At 42.8% G+C, this 21,326-nt stretch overlaps 1 protein-coding gene across 1 annotated transcript in view; it reads left to right on the top strand.

Annotated features, from left to right (window-relative positions):
- Positions 1 to 1,568: 1,568 nt before the first annotated feature.
- The window catches only part of LOC124612817 (calpain-C), a 461,947-nt gene continuing 442,189 nt past the window's right edge, over positions 1,569 to 21,326 (top strand). The window contains exon 1 of the mRNA XM_047141237.1: positions 1,569 to 1,760. The gene's annotated coding sequence lies outside the window, so the exon portion shown is untranslated. The remainder of the gene's footprint in view (positions 1,761 to 21,326) is intronic.

Consider the following 21,326-nt stretch of genomic DNA (forward strand, 5'->3'; position numbering starts at 1 on the left):
CCGACGTACGCCGCTGGTGGTCATGGAAGGCGCCGTAACGGCTGTACGATACGTGAACACCATCCTCCGACCGATAGTGCAGCCATATGGTGCACATCTTGTGAATGACTTCCTTCAGGATAACGACATCGCTGGACTAGAGTGGCCAGCATGTTCTCCTGACATGAACCCTATCGAACGTGCCTAGGATAGATTGAAAAGGGCTGTTCATGGACGACGTGACCCACTAACCGCTCTGAGGGATCTACGCCGAATCGCCGTTGAGGAATGGGACAATCTGGACCATCACCGCCCTGATGAACTTGTGGATAGTATGCCACGACGGATACAGGCATGCATCAATTCAAGAGGACGTGCTACTGGGTATTAGAGGTACAGGTGTGTACAGCAATCTGGACCACCAGCTCTGAAGATCTCGCTGTGTAGTGATACAACATACAATGTGTGATTTTCATGAGCAATAAAAAGGGGCGAAATGATGTTCATGTTGATCTCTATTCCAATTTTCTGTACAGGTTCCGAAACTCTCGGAACCGAGGTGATGCAAAACTTTTTTTTGATGTGTGTATATAAATATACGACGCAGCGAGCCCGGATGAGTACAAACAAAAAAAAGTCTGTTTCGAGGACTGCGAGTTTCGAGGCATCTATTGATGACGCGACGAAAGATTAGATGCATAACACTTTATAAAAGCACTCAGACATACACTCTACAAGATCGCTAAAGGATAGCATAATACAACTTTAAGCCGACGTGTATAAAAAATGGGATTTTTTCACTTGTCATACGAGTTCATAGACGAAGCGTACAAAAATCATCGTTGTCAACATGCATGGGGAAAGAGTAATAGTTCTAATATCACCACAAAGTAGACTGCTCACGGATTTAGGTATGATTAAATACGATATACTGAATGTTCCATATTGCGAGACGATTCATTGGAGTCTGTGCTTGACGCAATGTCTGAGGTTATGTGGAAAAGCAGCGGGACACAATAAGCTATCGTTGACGTAGACGTCACGGGATGCCCGGAATTAACAGGGTTTCAAACATTATAAAGTAAAAAATGCAAATATATCCAAAACAACTTTCAGAGAAAAGACCAGTATTCAATTACGGTGCAACGCTAAACGAGGAGCTAACTGACGGCGTCTCAGTCTAATAATGCAATAATGTTATAGTATTTATTACGTTTTCAGAAGTCTGAAGACCACGTTGTCGTTTAAATGTTTTCGTCGGACTTGTTTTAGGATAATTGTCCGGGTGCTGCCGACAGCTGCTGGTCACAATGAATATTTTTTCCCTCATTCTTGTCAAGTAACGTAATTATAAATCAAGTGTAACTTGAAGCGGTGGAAATTTCTGGAGGGGCACTTTCAGTACGATGTCTACGGAACGCGATGTAGAAGTGACATTTAAAGACGGCGGGCAGTCAGCAGTAGCTTCGCAGTACCAGAACGCGACGGCAGAGGGCATCTGCGCAGCCACACAGTAGTTATCTGCTCGGTTGAGGAGTGGGGGGAGACTTGAACGCACGGTAGGAACAGCGGCTTGGAATGCGGCCGACGCGATCGGCTCTGCAGTCTGTTCTGCGCGTCCGTGGCGATGGTTTCGAAGGCGGCCTTAGGCCGTCACGCGTGTGCGTGCTGAGACTGCGTCTGTGCGCAAGCTGTCAAAGTTCCGTGGGCGCGACCTACCTTCCACGAACAAGCCGCTACCGTCGACTTTACTCGCCAGTTGAAAGGATTGCACCGAAACAGTTAAGTGTCTCGACCATGATACTAAAATAAATAAATACAAGGAAAAGCACCGCGATACATAGCCGTACATACATATTTATAATAACGTGTCGAAATGTTAAGTGCATAAATACAAACAATTTGCAGAAAAGTGTTGCTGGAGTCGCCATGCTTTCTTTACTTTCGTATGTTACATTGTCGATTGCAAAATGTTCATATTTAGTTGTCTCTCAGTTCCATGGAAGTGGTCCTCGTTTGATGCGGTGTTCCATTTGCGAAGATTTTCAGTTCCCTACAATGGACTGCAGAACTCTAAGGAACAGATACTGCCGTATGCATTTCAGTTATGCCACAGCTTACATCCTTTGTGAAAAAATAGAGAACGTGCTGAAGACCGTGTTTGGCAAACGCTGCGTCAGTGGGAAAACTAGCTTGTAAGTTGAAAAACAACAAGTTATGCTTCTCAAAATGCTTAGTACACAAAGTACGATGTCTTCTGCTGGCTTCACTAGAGACAAAAATCGACTATAGTGATGTTTTCATCTATGTGATGCTTGTGACTAATTCAAGAGGGAAAACTACATTTTTGGGTTTCATGCAAAATGTCAATGAACATGAAAAGAATTAACAAATCGGATACACACTTAGCGATTTTGTGTACCTGTTGGCAAAGTTATACATTCTGTACTGAACTCGCATTGTAAAACAGTCCTCTGATCTGCAACACAAATAATGTGTCTGTGCAGGACGGATCTTACTCTCAAAACGCTCATTTCCAGGCCTAATTGTTTCTGAATGATTTAATTCTGGAGTTTAGATAGATCCGAGGGATTAACAGACATGTCGAGACGAGCATGTCACAAATTTTTTGTGAATGATCGAATATGATTCAGCACCGATACATAATAAATTTGCTCACCCGAAACCTTTAATCAGAGGAGTGACCAGGAAACATGGTATTATTCCATCACATCGGCAAAACCTGAGAGATCAAATCATTTGTCGTAATATGCATTCACTTAATGTCACCGCGTTTGTAGCGCGGTTACCCAGAAGTCTCTGCGTACGCTGTAGTTAGTCAGATCTTGTGTTTACGATCTCTACGGGGGCGATGTGTAAAATGCTATAGAATAATCCTCGATTTTTCACTTAAAACTGGCTCTTGAATCTATGTGAGTCGGACCTCACAGAAGAGATCGCGTCTGTCTCCAGGCGTCTATCAGTTCAAGTTTCTTGGCATCTCTGCGACACTCTGCCGCGAATCCAAAACGCCGGTGAGCATTCGTGTTGATCTTCTTTGCTTATGTTGAATATCACCTGTCAGTCCTGTCTGGCAGGGATCCCACACATTTGAGGATGGTTCTCACGAGTGTTTTACAATCAGTCTCCTTTAAAGCCTTTCTTCCTCCTTGAACTCTTTATTAATGTTTGACGGAATATTCGTGCAGCAAACCAAAGTAGCTTACAATATACAGCCTCGCAACGATGAAAGGTCTCCATCAGTACTCTACACGTCTACGTACTGTGCGGTGGACGTTATGCACATAGTGTTCCTGCATCTATCGACAACCTCCACTTTGAGACTTGTACTAAAACAATGTTTTGGTTTTTGCTTTTTGCTTCCAGAGAAGGCCACAGGTTCACTAAAAGCCCCACATACAATTTACACACACTTTATTTGGTGGTGTGAATTCATCTGATAATGGTGTAATCATCCTAAAGGCTTAATGGAAATAGTAATTGCGACTGGTTATAGTAATTCATTATTTGATTCCTCTTGATCGATTCGCAAGTTTATTTTAAGAGTTCGCAAAATATGTTGATCTAACGCATCATACATTTCCGCGTGTTTCTGAAGGACGTAACGCATTGAAATGTCTCGCGTAGACTATTCTTCAGTAGCATTTTTTCACATGACAGGTGGTGATGAAAGCCGTCTTGGAAGTTTGTAAAACAAGATTTTAGCATCATGTCGGTTAATGAAAGCGACTCCACCTACAGTGACCTTTTTTTTTAAGCCTCTCCAACTCTGGGTTCTTTTGTACTAGTGCACAATCTGTACAAAATCGTAGACTTGCTTGTACAGCTCCTTTTGTTCCTAATAGTCGGTAACAAAGCCTTGCCAAACTGACGCTTTGCGATGAAGTAACGGACAGAGGACTACTTAAACAATCGGGTCTCCTGAGTGGTTCTAACATAGGATCAGCAGACAAAATAGCGCGGATCAATGACGTAAATTACTATTTCTTCACTCAAACTAATAGTTATTCGCGGAACGAAAGGAGTTTCCTGAAGCGATAAGCGATATAATGTGTAGTATGTTTCGTGTAGCGCTCTTGCAGAACTTAGCAACAGATTTCAATAAAAATCGCTTGGTGAAATGAGTGATAGCTCTCTTTAAACGTGGGTGAATTTTAGGCTATGCATATAAAAAAGAAATAGCACACGACAGGTATCATATTACAGAATGCTGGTGAACATCTTGAACACATCACACCGTGTAAATACTTAGCGGTAGTATTAACAAGTGATATTAAACGGGGCGATCACGTAGAACCAGCATTAGAAGAGGCGAACGGTAGACTTACAGTCGTTAGGAAGGTTCTGGGAAAGTAAAATGCATCTGTAAATGAACTCGCATTCAAGACGCTAGTGTGACCAATTCGAGAGTACTGTTCCAATGTTTGGAGTCCTTACCTAATGTGCATAACAATAGATATCGAACGAATTCAGAGACCCACTGCTAGGATCGTAACAGATTTGTGTAGCCCTTACAAAAGTGTAGCAGAAATGCTCGAGTAACTTAAAACTAGGATTTTTGTAAGAAGGTGGTAGTTGTCGCGAATGTCTGTCAAGATATGTCCACACGATACCTCTGTCCTTGTGCGCAGTCGCAGTCGCACAGAAATAAAAGGGCGGGCACACAAATTTATGAAAAGAGCGCATGTACGTATGGGCTCTCGTGTCCACATGTTGCCTCATTGCATAAGTAGTCTGCTATTGATCTCCTTCTCTGCTCGAGAGCTTGTGCTGCGTTTATTGTGATGAAAAGGCGACAGAAAAACAAAGCGCAAAAGCGACTGTAGGCAAAGAGGTATCAAAATAAGAGAGAAACGAGAAATAAAAAGTGACAATAAAGATTCTTTTTTTCAAATTTCAGAAGGAAGTCGCAGCGAGATTTTAGATTATCTGCTGAGGAAACTTCAGTGAGAAGACTGACAACAAGATTTCGTTAGTTAGTAATTGGCGACTTATAAATCATTCTGAATAATTTATTTCGAATTTCGAAACAAAGCATGTCAGTGGTTATTCCTGAAACTCAGAAATACTTACTTGAGATTCTTAGTCATTATGTGAAGGTTAATTAACTTCCAAATGCGTCGCGTGTATTCTATTTAATGAAAAAGTTGTTTACATAACTTTAGTCTTGTAAAATTATGCAGGGTGTAAAGGGTATAAGTGCAGACATTTTTATACGTGGTACCTTCAATGTACACACATCAGTGAGTTGGTTGTTTTTTCTCTGTCGAACAGTCTTCCCATAAACACATTTACAAACTTTACGACCTGACGTTATCTGCATGGTCGTTACTGGACCACTAACTTGTAAGTGGACTCTGCCTATCGATACAGACTTACCCCTTGCGTCCACGTGTCACACTTCAACACCCGACTAATCGCCCAGGGGAAAATAAACATTAATACACTACTGGCCATTAAAATTGCTACACCACGAAGATGACGTGCTACAGACGCGAAATTTAATCGACAGGAAGAAGATGCTGTGATATGCAAATGATTAGCTTTTGAGAGCATTCACACAAGGTTGGCGCCGGTGGCGACACCTAGAACGTGTTGAGATGAGGAAAGTTTCCAACCGATTTCTCATACACAAACAGCAGTTGACCGGCGTTGCCTGGTGAATCGTCGTTGTGATGCCTCGTGTAACGAGGAGAAATGCGTACCATCGTGTTTCCGACTTTGATAAAGGTCGGATTGTAGCCTATCGCGATTGCGGTTTATCGTATCGCGACATTGCTGCTCGCGTTGGTCGAGATCCAATGACTGTTAGAAGAATATGGAATCGGTGGGTTCAGGAGGGTAATACGGAACGCCGTGCTGGATCCCAACGGCCTCGTATCACTAGCAATCGAGATGACAGGCATCTTATTTACATGGGTGTAACGGACCGTAGAGCCACGTCTCGATCCATGAGTCAACAGATGGGGGCGTTTGCAAGACGCCAACCATCTGCATGAACTGTTCGACGACGTTTGCAGCAGCTTGGACCATGGCTGCGGTTACCCTTGACGCTGCATCACAGACAGGAGCGCCTGCAATGGTGTATACTCAACGACGAACCTGGATGCACGAATGGCAAAACGTCATTTTTTCGGATGAATCCAGGTTCTGTTTACAGCATCATTATGGTCGCATCAGTGTTTGGCGACATCGTGGTGAACGCACATTGGAAGCGTGTATTCGTCATCGCCATACTGGCGTATCACCCGGCGTGATGGTATGGGGTGCCATTGGTTACACGTCTCGGTCACCTCTTGTTCGCATTGACGGCACTTTGAACAGTGGACGTTACATTTAAGATGTGTTACGACCCGTGGCTCTACTCTTCATTCATTGCCGGCCGGTGTGCCTTGCGGTTCTAGGCGCTTCAGTGTGGAACCGCGTGACCGCTACGGTCACAGGTTCGAATCCTGCCTCGGGCATGGATGTGTGTGATGTCCTTAGGTTAGTTAGGTTTAATTAGTTCTAAGTTCTAGGCGACTGATGACCTCAGAAGTTAAGTCGCATAGTACTCAGAGCCATTTGAACCATAATACTCTTCATTGGATCCCTGCGAAACCCTACATTTCAGCAGGATAATGCACGACCGCATGTTGCAGGTCCTGTACGGGCCTTTCTGGATACAGAAAATGTTCGACTGCTGCCCTGGCCAGCACATTCTCCAGATCTGTCACCAACTGGTCAATGGTGGCCGAGCAACTGGCTTGTTACAATACGCCAGTCACTACTCTTGATGAACTGTGGTATCGTGTTGAAGCTGCATGGGCAGCTGTACCGGTACACGCCATCCAAGCTCTGTTCGACACAATGCCCAGGCGTATCAAGGCCGTTATTACGGCCAGAGGTGGTTGTTCTGGGTACAGATTTCTCAGGATCTATGCACCCAAATTGCGTGAAAATGTAATCACATGTCAGTTCTAGTATAATATATTCGTCCAATGAATACCCGTTCATCATCTGCATTTCTTCTTGGTGTAGCAATTTTAATGGCCAGTAGCGTAGTCTGCTCTTGCCACACATAATTGGAGGTACTGATCAATCTAAAAACATAAGACGTGTAGTGGCTGTAGTTAGTAGCCTGCAATTGACGTAAATATTGATGTAATGTCGTTCAATACAATGTCCTCAGTTGTCAACAGAAATATCTGCAGTTATGCCAGTTACGCTTCGTATGTAGATTAACACATCCTCGGGCTCGACAAATATGGGAATGCCGCAGACACCCAAATCCACTGGAAGGGTAGCTGTGTTTTTCACGTTTGAATTTTTGGCACCCTCAGTGCGCTTCATTTCTATTTCTGGTAGTTTTTTTGGTGCTATACACATACCCTAACATTTCGTTTGTTCAGATGTCAGGCTCCTCAGTAATTGCTATTAAGTTATCATAGCAAGAATATTCATCCACAATTTTCATACACACGTTTCATAAATTTCTGGCTTATTCTTCTCTTTTTCCTTCTTCGAAATTTATGGCAGTTTGTTCTTTGCAGCAATATGAGGCTTTTTACCTAATATTTGACGTTCAGGCCATCACACCTCAAAGTATTTTTCAAATAATCTTTATAAACGGTATTCCAAACGACTTTTCTTTGTCTGTATTCATCTATAAATTTAAATGTGCTTCCTTTGGAGTCAACAGACATTACTGCACATAAATCGCCTCGCAACATAAGCTCAATACAATACAGAATGAAACACACATGAGTCTCAGCTGCCTGTCGTTTGCTAAAAAGCACAAAGGATCCCACCGAAGGCGGGAAGCAATGCGCTTCACACACGGCTTCCATTTCTAGGAAATTACGCGTACACAATTGCACTTGTGTAGTTATGCTGTTGGAATATTATGCGCATGCGCTAAGTTGAACGGGACAAAAAGCTACCAAGTGGACGCACCTTTAGGTACATTTAGCGCACCTCTACTGGAAGAAAAAAGTGTGACCCTCATGCTGCCGCCATCTTATATCTGGCACAGAGATCATGGGAAGAAAAGAGATTAGGGCATATTTCCTTCGCTCAATACACGAATCAATCAGGAAAGAAAATCGCCCTTGCTGGTACGCCAAATCCCTACTATGGGGCTTGCGGAGTATTCGTGCGGCTGTAGGTAGATCCAGTGTCAGATACTGAACGAGGTAACGCACTGATTGAGGAAATGGATTCGCATTATGAAGTGACAGCCTTTATCTCCCGTTATGGCCATGCTGATTCAGACTTTACGAGTAATTCCATCTCCATCAATCGAATTCCCAGGTACAAAACAACTTCAAACGCCTTTGTTAAATACTTGACATTAAGCATGTAAGCGAGAAAAAGTTTAGAAAAGGATTGAACTTATGTTTAAAGATTGTTGGAAGTCGCCAAGTGCTCTCATTATCAAACATTGGGCGAGTGTAGTCTGACTAATTCGCACTTTGGTTTAGCAAAAGCTAGTTTTTCACGCACCTCGATGTTCATGACTTCATACCGCCTGAAGTATATACACAATTACACAATTTTGCAGGCACAGTCGGTGGTATATTTGGATACTCTGCGCAAAATATGTTGCGAGTGGTTAGTATTATAGAAGTGATAAACTAAAATGTCATGCTGATGTTGAAGTTTTTCTGCGTGAGCAGCGAAAATGTAGTAAGCGATGAACTTATTTCCTTTCATTACTTTATGGGCAGTGTCAGCGAGAAAAACTTTTGTAAAGCTTCGGAATTATGTTTAAAGTTTGTTCGAAGTTGCCAAGTGCTCTCCCTCTCTCTCTCAAATACTGTATGAATATATTCTGGGTAATTTTTGCGCTGAGTTACTCTGCCTCAACACATACGAGTATAAACAATTTTTAACTGTTACACTTGTCACACTGTGTTAATCCTTTAATATAAGATAATACCACTTACTGAGAAGGCTATAACAGCGTTTAAAATTTTTAAATTCGGTCGTAATTATGAGGAAAACTAGAACTCAAATTTTTATTGCCCCTACAAGCCGTTAGGTACGCAACCTGTAACCGGCAGTGAGCACTGTGCACCGTGTTACCCGTTTAGTAACACAGATACCGGGTGATGGAGTGTGGAAGCCCGGGCTTCCTCTGCATTCTAAACGTTGACGCTCTCATGTGTTCCCAAAAGCTACTGACGGGTGAAAACTGCTATATTTCATAAGAGCTGAAGGCATCAAGTTAACGTAGAAACCACATAGTCAGAAGCACGGAAACAGGGCGTGTGAAAAAAAACGATGCTCCGAAAACCTCCGGCGTAACAAGAGGCCCAGTCGTATACGGAGGGCTCCGCCTAGAGTGGAGACCAAAGTTGAATGAAAGACTCTGTGTATGTCATTAATAAGATGTGTTACATAGTTAAATATTATAATGGGAACTTAATATTGTAACCGTTCTCAGTGAAGCACCTCTGGGTGCGACAACTGTGTCCTCGAAGTCACCCAGGATGTGTTCGTTAATATCCTGACCTCTGTCGAAGTACGTCTTTATGGCGCAGACGTTTTCCATCTGGGCCTATAATTCATATTATTTTGGCTTAGTTGTCTGCATTTTCCTCAAATCAATCATTCGTGCATAGTTGTTCGGCAGATATACTACTTGAGGGGTAAGACTTTGTGCAGATTACCAATAACTCTGAACTGGTATTCTGATTGAAATATAAATATTATCACATAGTTCGCCTGCTTAGCTGGGTGGTAACGTACTCGCCTCCCATGCAAGTGGGCCCGGGTTCGATTCGCGACGGGGTTGGAGATTTTCCCCGCTCGGGGACTGGGTGTTGTGTTGTCTTCATCAGCATTTCATCCTCATCACCGGCGCGCAAGTCTCTCGATATGGCGTCGACTGAAATAAGACTTGCACTTGTCGGCCGAACGTCCCCGGATGGGGCCTCCCGACCAACGATGCCGTACGCCCATTTTATTTCCATTATCACAGAGAGATTCACACAGATCACAATTTGTTTAGAAAATTTTTAACCCTGCAAGGAAGTGTGTGCTGCTGGGTAACTTCGTGGCAGGTTATAACTTCTTGCCACATTGAGACTGGAATACAGATACTTGCCTTTTGTGGGTTCGAGTCCGCGTTTTGTACTCGGACTCAGTGGTAGTACATCAGGAAGTTTCATAACAGTCCACGCTCCACTCTAGTGACGTATTCGATATGGAACGATGGAAGTGTCTAAGCCATTTCAGTGTGATATCCTTTCTTCGAGGATTGCTAGTCCATCAAGACCTGTAGGAGAGCTTCTGTGCAGCTCGTAAACTTGGAGAGAAGTTCTGGCAGAAGTCAAGCCGTGAGGGTGTGTTGTCAGACTTTCTTGTATTGATCAGTCGCTAAGTGATAGTCTCTGACTGTAACAGTCTTAGTAATGCACATCATTGCAGAGTTTCAAAGAAAACAAAAATGTTTTATTTGGTACACACTGTGTCTCAAATTTAACAGAATCCACAAGATGAGCCGTAGAAAGCCGATTAAATTATTTTTCCACTATCAACGAGAAGCTTAAGTGTTTGAGTAATCTCAAAACCTTGTGGCGCCTCTGTTTCCAATTACTGAAATTTCGTTTTACGTATCAAAAAGAAGTTATTGTGACGGAAGTTTAATCACATGCATGCGCCTTTGCTTCGCAAGAACTTTTTGCTCACTTTAATGTGCGTATGAGACAGACTTTTCGAGAAAGACTGTAGTCAGTGGATATTTGCGTGTCTGCAACCACATCCCGACCTCCACCACCGTCTGATGACAGCGCGATTCAGTTGCTGCATACCTGGATTTCAGGGGCATACGGGACACACTGTATGGGTCTAAATGTAATTGTCCTCTCTGCCAGAAACTGAGGAAGTAGGTAGGTGTCCTGACAAAAGAATTAGCTAAAAAAGAACAGTTAACGAGTGATGCCTAAGTAAAGCAAATACAGAAAGTCTCAGGAGGAATATATAGGAAAAGAAGTCAATTACTGTACAACTACACTACAGATGACAAATTTCTGGAAACAATATGTACCATACAGTATCTATGAATAACTATCCAGAGTGACCTTAAGTGGAATGGCCATATAAAGCAATGGCCACATAAAACAAACAGTAGCAAAAGCAGATGCCAGATTCATAAGAAGAAGCTTAATAAAATATGACTCATACGTGAAGGAAGTGGTTTACAAGGTAACTCTTGAGCATTATCTATCAATCTATGATCCTTACCACGTAGGATTGATAAAAGAGATAGAGTAGATCCAACGAAGAGGGGGTTAGTTTAGTCGGCGTGAGATCATTACAGAGATGTTCAGCACACTTCAGAGAGAGACGTTATAAGTGGCAGTGTGGACTACGGATAAGTTCACTATTGAAGTTTCGAGTGAGCATTTTTCGGGAAGAGTCGGAAAACATATTACTTCCTCCCACATAGATCTCCCTTAATGACCAAGACGAGAACATTCGAGAAAGTAGAGCTTGCGGACAATCATTCTTCCAACGGCATTGGCTAGTGGAACGGGCACTGGGCATCAGTTAGTGGTACCAAAAGTACCCTCCGCCACACACCGTTTGCTGGCTTGCGAAATATGGTGTGGGTGTAGCGTGGTCAATATTCAGGGGTACGATAGGAATGATGATAAGAAGCAAAAAAGTCTACTTCCTCATTTCCTTACAGTGAAACAAATCTCTTCTAATGAAAACTCTTCGCTTTTCATATTTTGAAAAATTGCCGTATGGACCAAAGCAAGGAGAAAATGTGTAATGAACATGGACTCTAAAAGTGCATATCTTAAGAGCTATGAGTATTTGTGCACCTTCGCTGCTGTGAAACACGTCTCTTCTACTGAAAAAGTGTTCATAGCTCTTAAGGTATGCATATTAGAACCCACATTTACTTGATCTTTTCATTTCGAATGACCGTTCCAGTCATGTTACTGAATATTGGCCATTCCCTGTGGGACCCTGTAGATGCTGCTTAATGGATTTTTTGTAAAAAGAAAACAGAAGGTTTTATGAAAAAAGCAAGAGCTTCTCCGTTAAATTCTTTTTGAGGAGTGGTGTAATGGAATTAACGAAACGTAGTATAGTCACTTCGAAGCACAGTTTTACAGTCGACATAAGTGACAAACGAGAACGTTTGCTAACAGCAAATTTTCTCCAGCAGTACTTTCTTGACAAATGAGGGCTGTCTAGCTGGACGGGTCAGAGACTAACGCTTGGTAAGCAGCCCAGCGGTGTGACAGGCGCTCTGCCACTGAGGCCATAGTAACGCCATAGCAGATAGTACTAAGTCGTCGGTCGATACTGAAGCAGAACACACTGACGGACACACTACTCTTCTATTCTTCTTGTAATCTGATCTTCGACTGGGATGTTCTTATTTAGGGCCTATTCATGGCATCAATTTGAAATGTGCCCCGCTCTCTGTCGTCTAAATGCCGCCTGGGAGATTAGAATTACTCTGTTTCTTGCTTTGTATAAGTTTTCAAGACTGCTCCACTCAGTTTTTCAGTCCTACGACGAGAAGACTTCATGTACGACTGATTTAATTCTTGTGGGTGTGCACAATATGTTGGAAACTTAAACACTTATTAAAGATTTTACGTTCCAGTAGAGTCCCTGGTGCGGATGCATTTTCACATACATGAAACATGAAAAAAAAAAACTAATTCAGAAGTCTACTACACGATCAGTGACATGGTGCTATCGTCCAAGTGCAAATAGATAACAGTCCATGTAAATTCCCTTGTGCCTGCAGTACATTACACAAAACTAGTTGTCGCATTACAGCCCACACAAATCGAATCGACTAGAACTGATCTTTTGTTGGAACCAGAATAAAAACATCATTTAGGATTCTCAAGAACTAAAATTATGTTCATTAGAATATGCACAGTGGCAAAAGATAACCAATAAAACAACTTCTATAAGAAGAAAAACACAAAATTAAATATAACGTGGAACGTGGTGTTAAAAACGCACTTCGCCTTGACATAGAAATCCCTGACAAGCTCGGATGGCATCACGACATGACGTCAGTTGCACGATCTGAACAAACAGTTCAGCTGTTCTTGTTAATTATTGTAATTCAGGATGCTCATTTTTCTAAACTGTGAACTGCGACGAACTGAAACGTTCTCTACAGTCTCTGACGAAACATTATTCAGAAAATTGTGCTCCATCTAATTCCTAGAATGCCTACGTCATAGATTACCCCAGACCAATTTGTTTCCGGTTTTGAACCCTGTATTGTGCGTCAAATGGGAGTATAGGGGACATACCAGGGCGGAATATGCAATCCCAGCATACGCTGCGTGGTATTGCAATTAGCGGCAGCAATATGAAAGAACAAGCAGTCTTGGTTGCAAAACTGGATTTTTTAATTTTATTTACCCTCCAATGACGCGTTTCACCTTATACAATGCGTCTTAAGATTGGTCTACGAGAAAAAATACAACGTTTCTTATAAATGGCATGACCCCGATTTAGCAAAATTTGAATAGCAAGAGAAAATAAAATAACTTACTCGCAAAATATCGTGTTAAGCACACCGGATGCCATGCATACAAATGTCCTATCAGAAAATCGCCGTGGTCATAATTTGAAACAAAAAAAATAAAAAAATGAGCGGTGTGAAACATGACCGATAAATTATTCAGAAGCCAGTAAACAGTCTAATGCACTAAAAGCACAAAACACACTCAAACAAAGATTTAAAAATATGTAAGAAACAAATTGCTGATGTTGAATTCACGGGAAAATCGCGCCTAAAGACACATGAAAGCCGCAGAAGGTAGTTGCCCCTGCCTTTTAAAAAAGGCCTTGCGTGGTGCCCTACAAAACACATCACCTCGAAAATAGTCAAGAAGTATTCAAAAGCAAATAACCGACTGAGTCCCACAGGAAGTACGCATATCTGTATAAATAGGCAGCAGGTTACCCTGTCAGCTATGAGGCGCCGTCCAAATCCACTAAAACGGGATGAAGCCCACATAGATGCATCACAGTAAATACGTAGGAGGCGGAGTTGCGTATGCTTCTCGCTGTGCACATAGTACTGGGCATAGAAACGTACAAGAAGTATACGGCTAGTATACGCAGCCCACAGAAGACGGCTCATGTAATCACTAAGAGAAACGTGGCAAACAGTAAAGTCATGTAAATGATTTTCCTTAAAATTCCAGGTAAAATGTTTATACTAATAGGTCATAATAAACAAGAGAAATAAATTTAAAAAAATCAACAATTAGAAAAGTGCATACTGCTGTGGTGCGAACGAATAAAACCTGCACGAGGGAACCAAGAGCACCCGGATAGAATATTACTGATTCTGTCTTACTTTCTGAGCTTACCGACTATTATATGACGTTATCTAGCGCGTCTGTGACCTAATTTTGACTCAAGGGGAAAAAGTATACGGAATGATTTTTAGCCATAATATTACTTGGTCCGCTAAGAAATTAGTTCTCTTGGTTCCCTCGTGCAGGTTTTATTCACTTGCGCCACACCAATATATACTTTTATACTTAATTGATTTTTTAAAAATTTATTTCTCTTGTTTATTATGACCCATTTGTATAAACATCTACCCGGTAATTTTAAGGAAGATATTTTATATGGCTTTATTGCTCGTCGTATTTCTCTTTGTGAATTTACATGAGCCATCTGTCGTAGGTTGCGTATACTAGCCGTATACTTCTTGTACATTTCTATGCCCAGTACTATGCACATAGCCAGAAGCTTGAGCAACTCTGCTTCCTAAGTATTTACTGTGTGAAGCATCTCTGGAGACTTGATATCGTTTTAGTGGATGTGGACGGCGCCGCATATCTGACAAGGTAATCTGCTTCCAATTTATACAGATATGCGTACTTCTTGTGAGACCAAGCCCGTTGTTTGCTTTTGATTATTTCTTGACTATTCTCGAGGTTATGTGTTTTGTAGGACACCACGCGAGGCCATTTTTAAAAAAATTGACAAGAGCAACTACCTGCTGCGGCGATTATCGCGTGTATTTAACATCGTCTACGTCAGTAAGTTGTTTTTTTATGTATTTTTAAATTTCAAATTTTAGTTTTAGTATGTTTTGGGCTTTTAGTGCACTAGACTGTTTACTGGTTTCTGAACATTTTATCGGTCATATTCAAATATATTTTACTCTTATCTTAGAGGACACTTGAGTATTGCTCATCAATGTGGGATGTGTACCAGGTCGGGTTGGCAGAGGAGACGCGAAGATCCAAAGAAGAGCGGCGTGTTTCAAAAATGGCTCTGAGCACTATGGGACTTAACATCTATGGTCATCAGTCCCCTAGAACTTAGAACTACTTAAACCTAACTAACCTAAGGACATCACACAACACCCAGTCATCACGAGGCAGAGAAAATCCCTGACCCCGCCGGGAATCGAACCCGGGAACCCGGGCGTGGGAAGCGGCGTGTTTCGTCACAGGCTTATTTGGTAAGCGTGATAGCGTTATGAAGATGTTTAGAAAATTCAAGTGGCAGACTCTGCAAGAGAGGCGCTCTGCATTGAGGTGTAGCTTGCTGTCCAGGTTTCGAGAGGGTGCGTTTCTGGATGAGGTATCGAATATGTTGCTTCCCCCTACTTATACCTCCCGAGGAGATCACGAATGTAAAATTAGAGAGATTTGAGCGCGCACGGAGGCTTACGGCAGTCGTTCTTCCCGCGAACCATACGCGCCTGGAACAGGAAAGCGAGGTAATGACAGTGGCACGTAAAGTGCCCTCCGCCACACACCGTTGGGAGGTTTGCGGAGTATAAATGGAGATGTAGATGTAGACACTGTGCAATGTTTTTTTCAAATTCTGACTAAGGCGGTTTCATGATGGGACATTTGTATGCGCGGCATCCTATGTGCTTAACACCGTGTTTTGCCAGTATTTTTTCTCGCTAGTCCAATTTTGCTAAATCGGAGTCAAGCCATTTATAAGAAAGGTTGTATTTTTTCTCCTAGGCCAATCTGAAGCTGCCTCGTGTAAGGCGAGACGCGTTATTGGAGGATAATAAAATTAAAAAATCCAATTTTGCAACCAAGAATGTTTCTTCTTTCATAAATTTGAGCAATATCCTGTCATGGACGTGGGTGACAACTCTTGCAATGCGTGGCTTTGCGACGTTATACATCAGTGACCGAGGAAGGTCAACATATCAGCGGCCTTGGTTCCCGTCAACAGTGATGGATAGACAACTGCACCACTCAATTAGCCAATGTGTATTGATCCGCGACCGCTGACCGAATCAGGACCCATGTTGCACTCGACGTGTAACGCCAGTAACAACTATTATGGTTCAATGATTCGTCTATGAGTCACTTTCGCTGCTGTGTAAATGTCTCGCTTCCTTGAAACGTACCTCAAATACTGTCACTGGAGTAAGAAATCGAAAATATGGTGCAGCGGAGCATAGGTATGGTCTTCTGCGGAAGGAGTACATTAGAAGTTACCAGTAAAGTTTTAGTTGGATGGTAGTTTGAGATGAGCAGTTCCTGCCTCGCTTTACACTTTGACTAATCGCCTGATGTGATCGTAAGTGGTCCAATGAAGAATACGGCGCACACCTTACAACGTCATCTTAGCACTCGAGGTGTCGTTTGAATTGTAGAGGGTGTGTGGCCTTCCAGTTGGGCAAAGGCCTCTTACGTAGCGTTTCTCCGTAGCTACCGAGTTCTCCCAGCTATACGTTAACTTCCGTGCTTAGCGTGATGCCCACGATCTGACAGCGCGCGGTCGGCTCTCCAAGGCCAGAAATAAACCTTGACCCACTGCGACACTGAGTAGCCAAAGAGTGGACTGCCATTCCACAGGACGACATCGCACTGTTCTATGGCTCCTCAGTGAGGTAGCAGAAGGAGAGACTAAAAACAAAAACTTCTTACATGCACAACAGCATCGTTGCAAAGATGTAAAACCACCTAAATGTCTTTAGCAACCAAGTATAGTTTTTTCCTCTTGGAACTGGAGAGTTCATTTCTCTTGAGCTAGGACAGCAAAGGTGTCCCTCTTCACGATGCTGTGTGAGTGCATATCGTCAGGAAAAAAAATGAAATTTTTTAATTACGCATTGTAGAGAAAATTTTAATCGATATTCATAGCTCGCCTTTTACTACAAAGCTTCTTTCGGTATATTATCAAGAAGTTAAAAATCGTTTCAGACCGATCAGTAGTAACATGCGAATTATAATCACCTCATATTACAAAAGTTGTTATACAATGGCCCACTTGCGGGTAAAGAAATATTTTGGTTACAAATGATTCAAATTGCTCTGAGCACTATGGGACTTAACTTCTGAAGTCATCAGTCCCCTAGAACTTAGAACTACTTAAACCTAACTAACCTTAGGACATCATACACATCCATGCCCAAGGGAGGATTCGAACCTGCGACCGTAACGGTCGCGCGGTTCCAGACTGTGACACCTAGAACCGCTCGGCCACCTTGGCGGCTATTTTAGTTACAGCGTGAGGGTTCTGTGCTCTTACGTACTATCGTACTACAGACAACGTAAACAATGTTTTGGTTATCGTCAGATTGCAAGACCTCATCTGGCCTGGCTGGCACAATCCCTCCATTTGCAGCCTTTGTGTTTGGTTTCATTCGCAGAGGGGGGGGGGGGGGGCAGGAGAGGGGGAATGGGAGGAGGGGAGGAGGGGGGGGGGGAATGTAGCTCCAATAAAGCCTCAAAATCATCATTAAATAGTCTCGGAATATCTCTTACCAGCGTGAGCATTCGCTACATTTTATTCACAAGACATACAGGCTCCAGTCACTTATACAAATCTCTGAATAACCACAGTTTGCAGTGCGGACGTGCAGAGAGAGAGTCAGTGATGTTCTGGAAGATGCCGACAGGGATGTAGAGCAATGCCAACTACAGTGCTGTGGCCAGCTGCGCTAGGTTTCACGGTTGAGGATCCATTGCGCGAGCAGCCCAATCGAGGTAGTCCCACAGACTTTCAATTGGATTTAAATAAGTGGGGGAGGGCGGGGAGGGGGGGAAGGACGGAATATGGTGACCAGGGGTGTACAGAAAACTCATCCTGGAGCTCTTAGACCCACACACATTCACTACCAGCTATGTGACACGTTGCATTGTCCTGTTGTCCTGCTGGTAGATGCCGTCATGCCGAGAAACAACAGACTGCCTGTAGGTGTGGCCATGGCCCCCAAGGTTAGCTGCATATTTGTGTTGATCCATTGTGCCTTCCAGAGTGACGAGATCGTCTACGGAACGCCACGAAAATATTTCCCAGATCACAGGCTTCCTCCTCCGGCCAAGACCCTTCCGACGATAGTTGCAGGGCCGTACAAGTCAACGGCCATTTGTCCGATGGAGCATAAAACCTGGTTCATCTCAGTGGACGTTCAGTTGCAGTATTGATGTACAAACTCCAGCCTTCCTCGACGATGAACAGCAGTCAGCATGGGTGGATAAATCAGGCGCCTGTCGCGGAGGTCCATACGCAGCAATGTTCGTCGGACGGTTGAGGAGGAGACACTGTTGGTAGCTCATCAGGGCGGTCAGCTTCTCAACTGTTGTACCTCAGTTCGCCCTCACATATCTTAGCAGCCTTCGTCCAACCCTGTCATCTATTGCCCGTAGTGCACTGAAGCTGCGTCGGTGGCGCCATTTTGTCTGTGTACTCAACTGCAACAGCACGTGAACAGTTTACAGACTTAGCAGTTTCGGAAACGCTTCCATCCTTGGCCCGGAAGCCAATGATCATTCCGTTTTGGACGTCAGATAAATCGGTCCGTTCCCACATTACGACAATGACTGCACTGTTTTCTACGTCCCCCCCACCCCACCCCGACAACTTTTTTATACCCTCCATTGTTAGTGCTGCCACCTGCCCTCTGTGTGTGGTTATCGTACTTTGACGTCGAACAGAGGTGGTGGTCACATTAATGTGACTGTGCTATGTATCTGCTAGAAGCCGACCTCGGGGAAGACGAGTTTGGATTCCGCAGGAATATTGGAACACGTGAGGCAATATCGACCCTACGACTTGTATTAGAAGAAAGATTAAGAAAAGGCAAACCTACGTTTCTAGCATTTGTAGACTTAGAGAAAGCTTTTGGCAATGTTAACTGGAATACTCTCTTCCAAATTCTAAAGGTGGCTGGGGTAAAATACAGGGAGCGAAAGGCTATTTACAATTTGTACAGAAACCAGATGGCAGTTATAAGAGTCGAGGGGCACGAAAGGGAAGCAGTGGTTAGTAAGGAAATGAGACAGGGTTGTAGCCTCTCCCCGATGTTATTCAATCTGTATATTGAGCAAGCAATAAAGGAAACAAAAGAAAAATTCGGAGTAGGTATTAAAATCCATGGAAAAGAAATAAAAACCTTGAGGTTCGCCGATGACATTGTAATGCTGTCAGAGACAGCAAAGGACTTGGAAGAGCAGTTGAACGGAATGGACAGTGTCTCGAAAGGAGGATATAAGATGAACATCAACAATAGCAAAACGAGCATAATGGAATGTAGTCGAGTTAACTCGGGTGATGCTGGGGAAATAAGATTAGGGAATGAGACACTTAAAGTAGTAAACGACTTTCGCTATTTGGGGAGCAAAATAACTGATGATGGTCGAAGTAGAGAGGATATAAAATGTAGACTGGCAAGGAAGCGTTGCTGAAGAAGAGAAATTTGTTAACATCGAGTATAGATTTAAGTGTCAGGAAGTCGTTTCTGAAAGTATTTGTATGGAGTGTACCATGTATGGAAGTGAAACATGGACGATAAATAGATCGGACAAGAAGAGAATAGAATCTTTCGAAATGTGGTGTTACAGAAGAATGCTGAAGATTAGATGGGTAGATAGCATAACTAATGAGGAGGTATTGAACAGAATTGGGGAGAAGAGGAGTTTGTGGCACAACTTGACTAGAAGAAGGGATCGGTTGGTAGGACATGTTCTGAGGCATCAAGGGATCACCAATTTAGTATTGGATGGCAGCGTGGAGGGTAAAAATCGTAGAGGGAGACAAAGAGATGAATACACTAGACAGATTCAGAAGGATGTAGGCTGCAGTACGTACTGGGAGATGAAGCAGCTTGCACAGGATAGTGTAGCATGGAGAGCTGCATCAAACCAGTCTCAGCACTGAAGACCACAACAACAACAACGACTATGTATCTTTATCCACCTCCTCTGAGAATCTTGAATCTCCGTAAATGATATTATTTGTGTTGTTGCTACAATGTGCTTACAGCATGTAAGGGAAATAAACAGTTCGTCTGAGGTAATACTTATTTTTCGCAGTTTGTGGAACAGTACTTCTATCCATTGTGGCAACCTTTTGCTATTACAATGTTCATTTGATTTCCGTATCTTTATTATCGAGCTGTGGTGCCGTATAGGTGTTGAAGAAGACAAGATGAAAGAAGGGATGTACATAGTATGTTAAGGCTGAAAACGTACACTCTCCGTCCACAAAGATCCGAGACTGATTTGGTTCCTGACGTATAAGCGGAGTCAGCGCAGTAATTACAGTGGCAGCTTGGCCACCAATCGTAGCGGAACAACATCTCCAAGCCAAGCAGTGTACATTGTCCAGAATGTTTTGAAGAAGAGAAAAGTGTGCGCAAAGTTTGTGCCACACACCTTGAATCCCGAACAAAAACAACGAAGGCTGTGTGCCTGCCGCGATGTGATTGAAATGCTGAATGCGGACAACTCTTTTCTGGGAAAAAAAATCATCACTGGTGACGAGACTTTTTGTTATCAGCACGAAATTACCGCGGAACGAAAAATTGCAGAAATTCATATGAAGGATGAATACATTGACGACATAACCGACATTCAAGCCAATGTGACGAGGGAGTTGAACAATATCCCAAAGAAGGACTTTACTGAAGGTTTAATGTGTTTATATTAAGGTTCTGAGCGTTGTACTCAACTGGGGAGAAGCTACATAGAAAATGTGAAGCATTAAAACCGAATGTAGTCAGAAAGGGAACATACGAAGTATAACGTACAGGATTTGTCTTAATTGGATTACGATGAGGAATAATTTTATTTATTGCATCAGAAGTTCTGTTTTCCGTATCGGTCTTCTGGGCCTTATTCAGTAGAAGACTAGCACCAACAGTTGAATTAAGAATACTGTGACTACCAATAGGAATTCAGTCTTTCAACACTATTCAAATTCAATTTCTTAATATAGCGATTCTTCTTGCATCAGGAGTAACACTAATATGAGAACACCACAGACTTATAGGTTCTAACCACACTGAAAAATGGTTCAAATGGCTCTGAGCACTATGGAACTTAACTTCTAAGGTCATCAGTCCCCTA

The sequence above is a fragment of the Schistocerca americana genome, chromosome 4, assembly GCF_021461395.2.
Source record: "Schistocerca americana isolate TAMUIC-IGC-003095 chromosome 4, iqSchAmer2.1, whole genome shotgun sequence".
In the NCBI taxonomy this organism is placed as follows: Eukaryota; Metazoa; Arthropoda; class Insecta; order Orthoptera; family Acrididae; genus Schistocerca; species Schistocerca americana.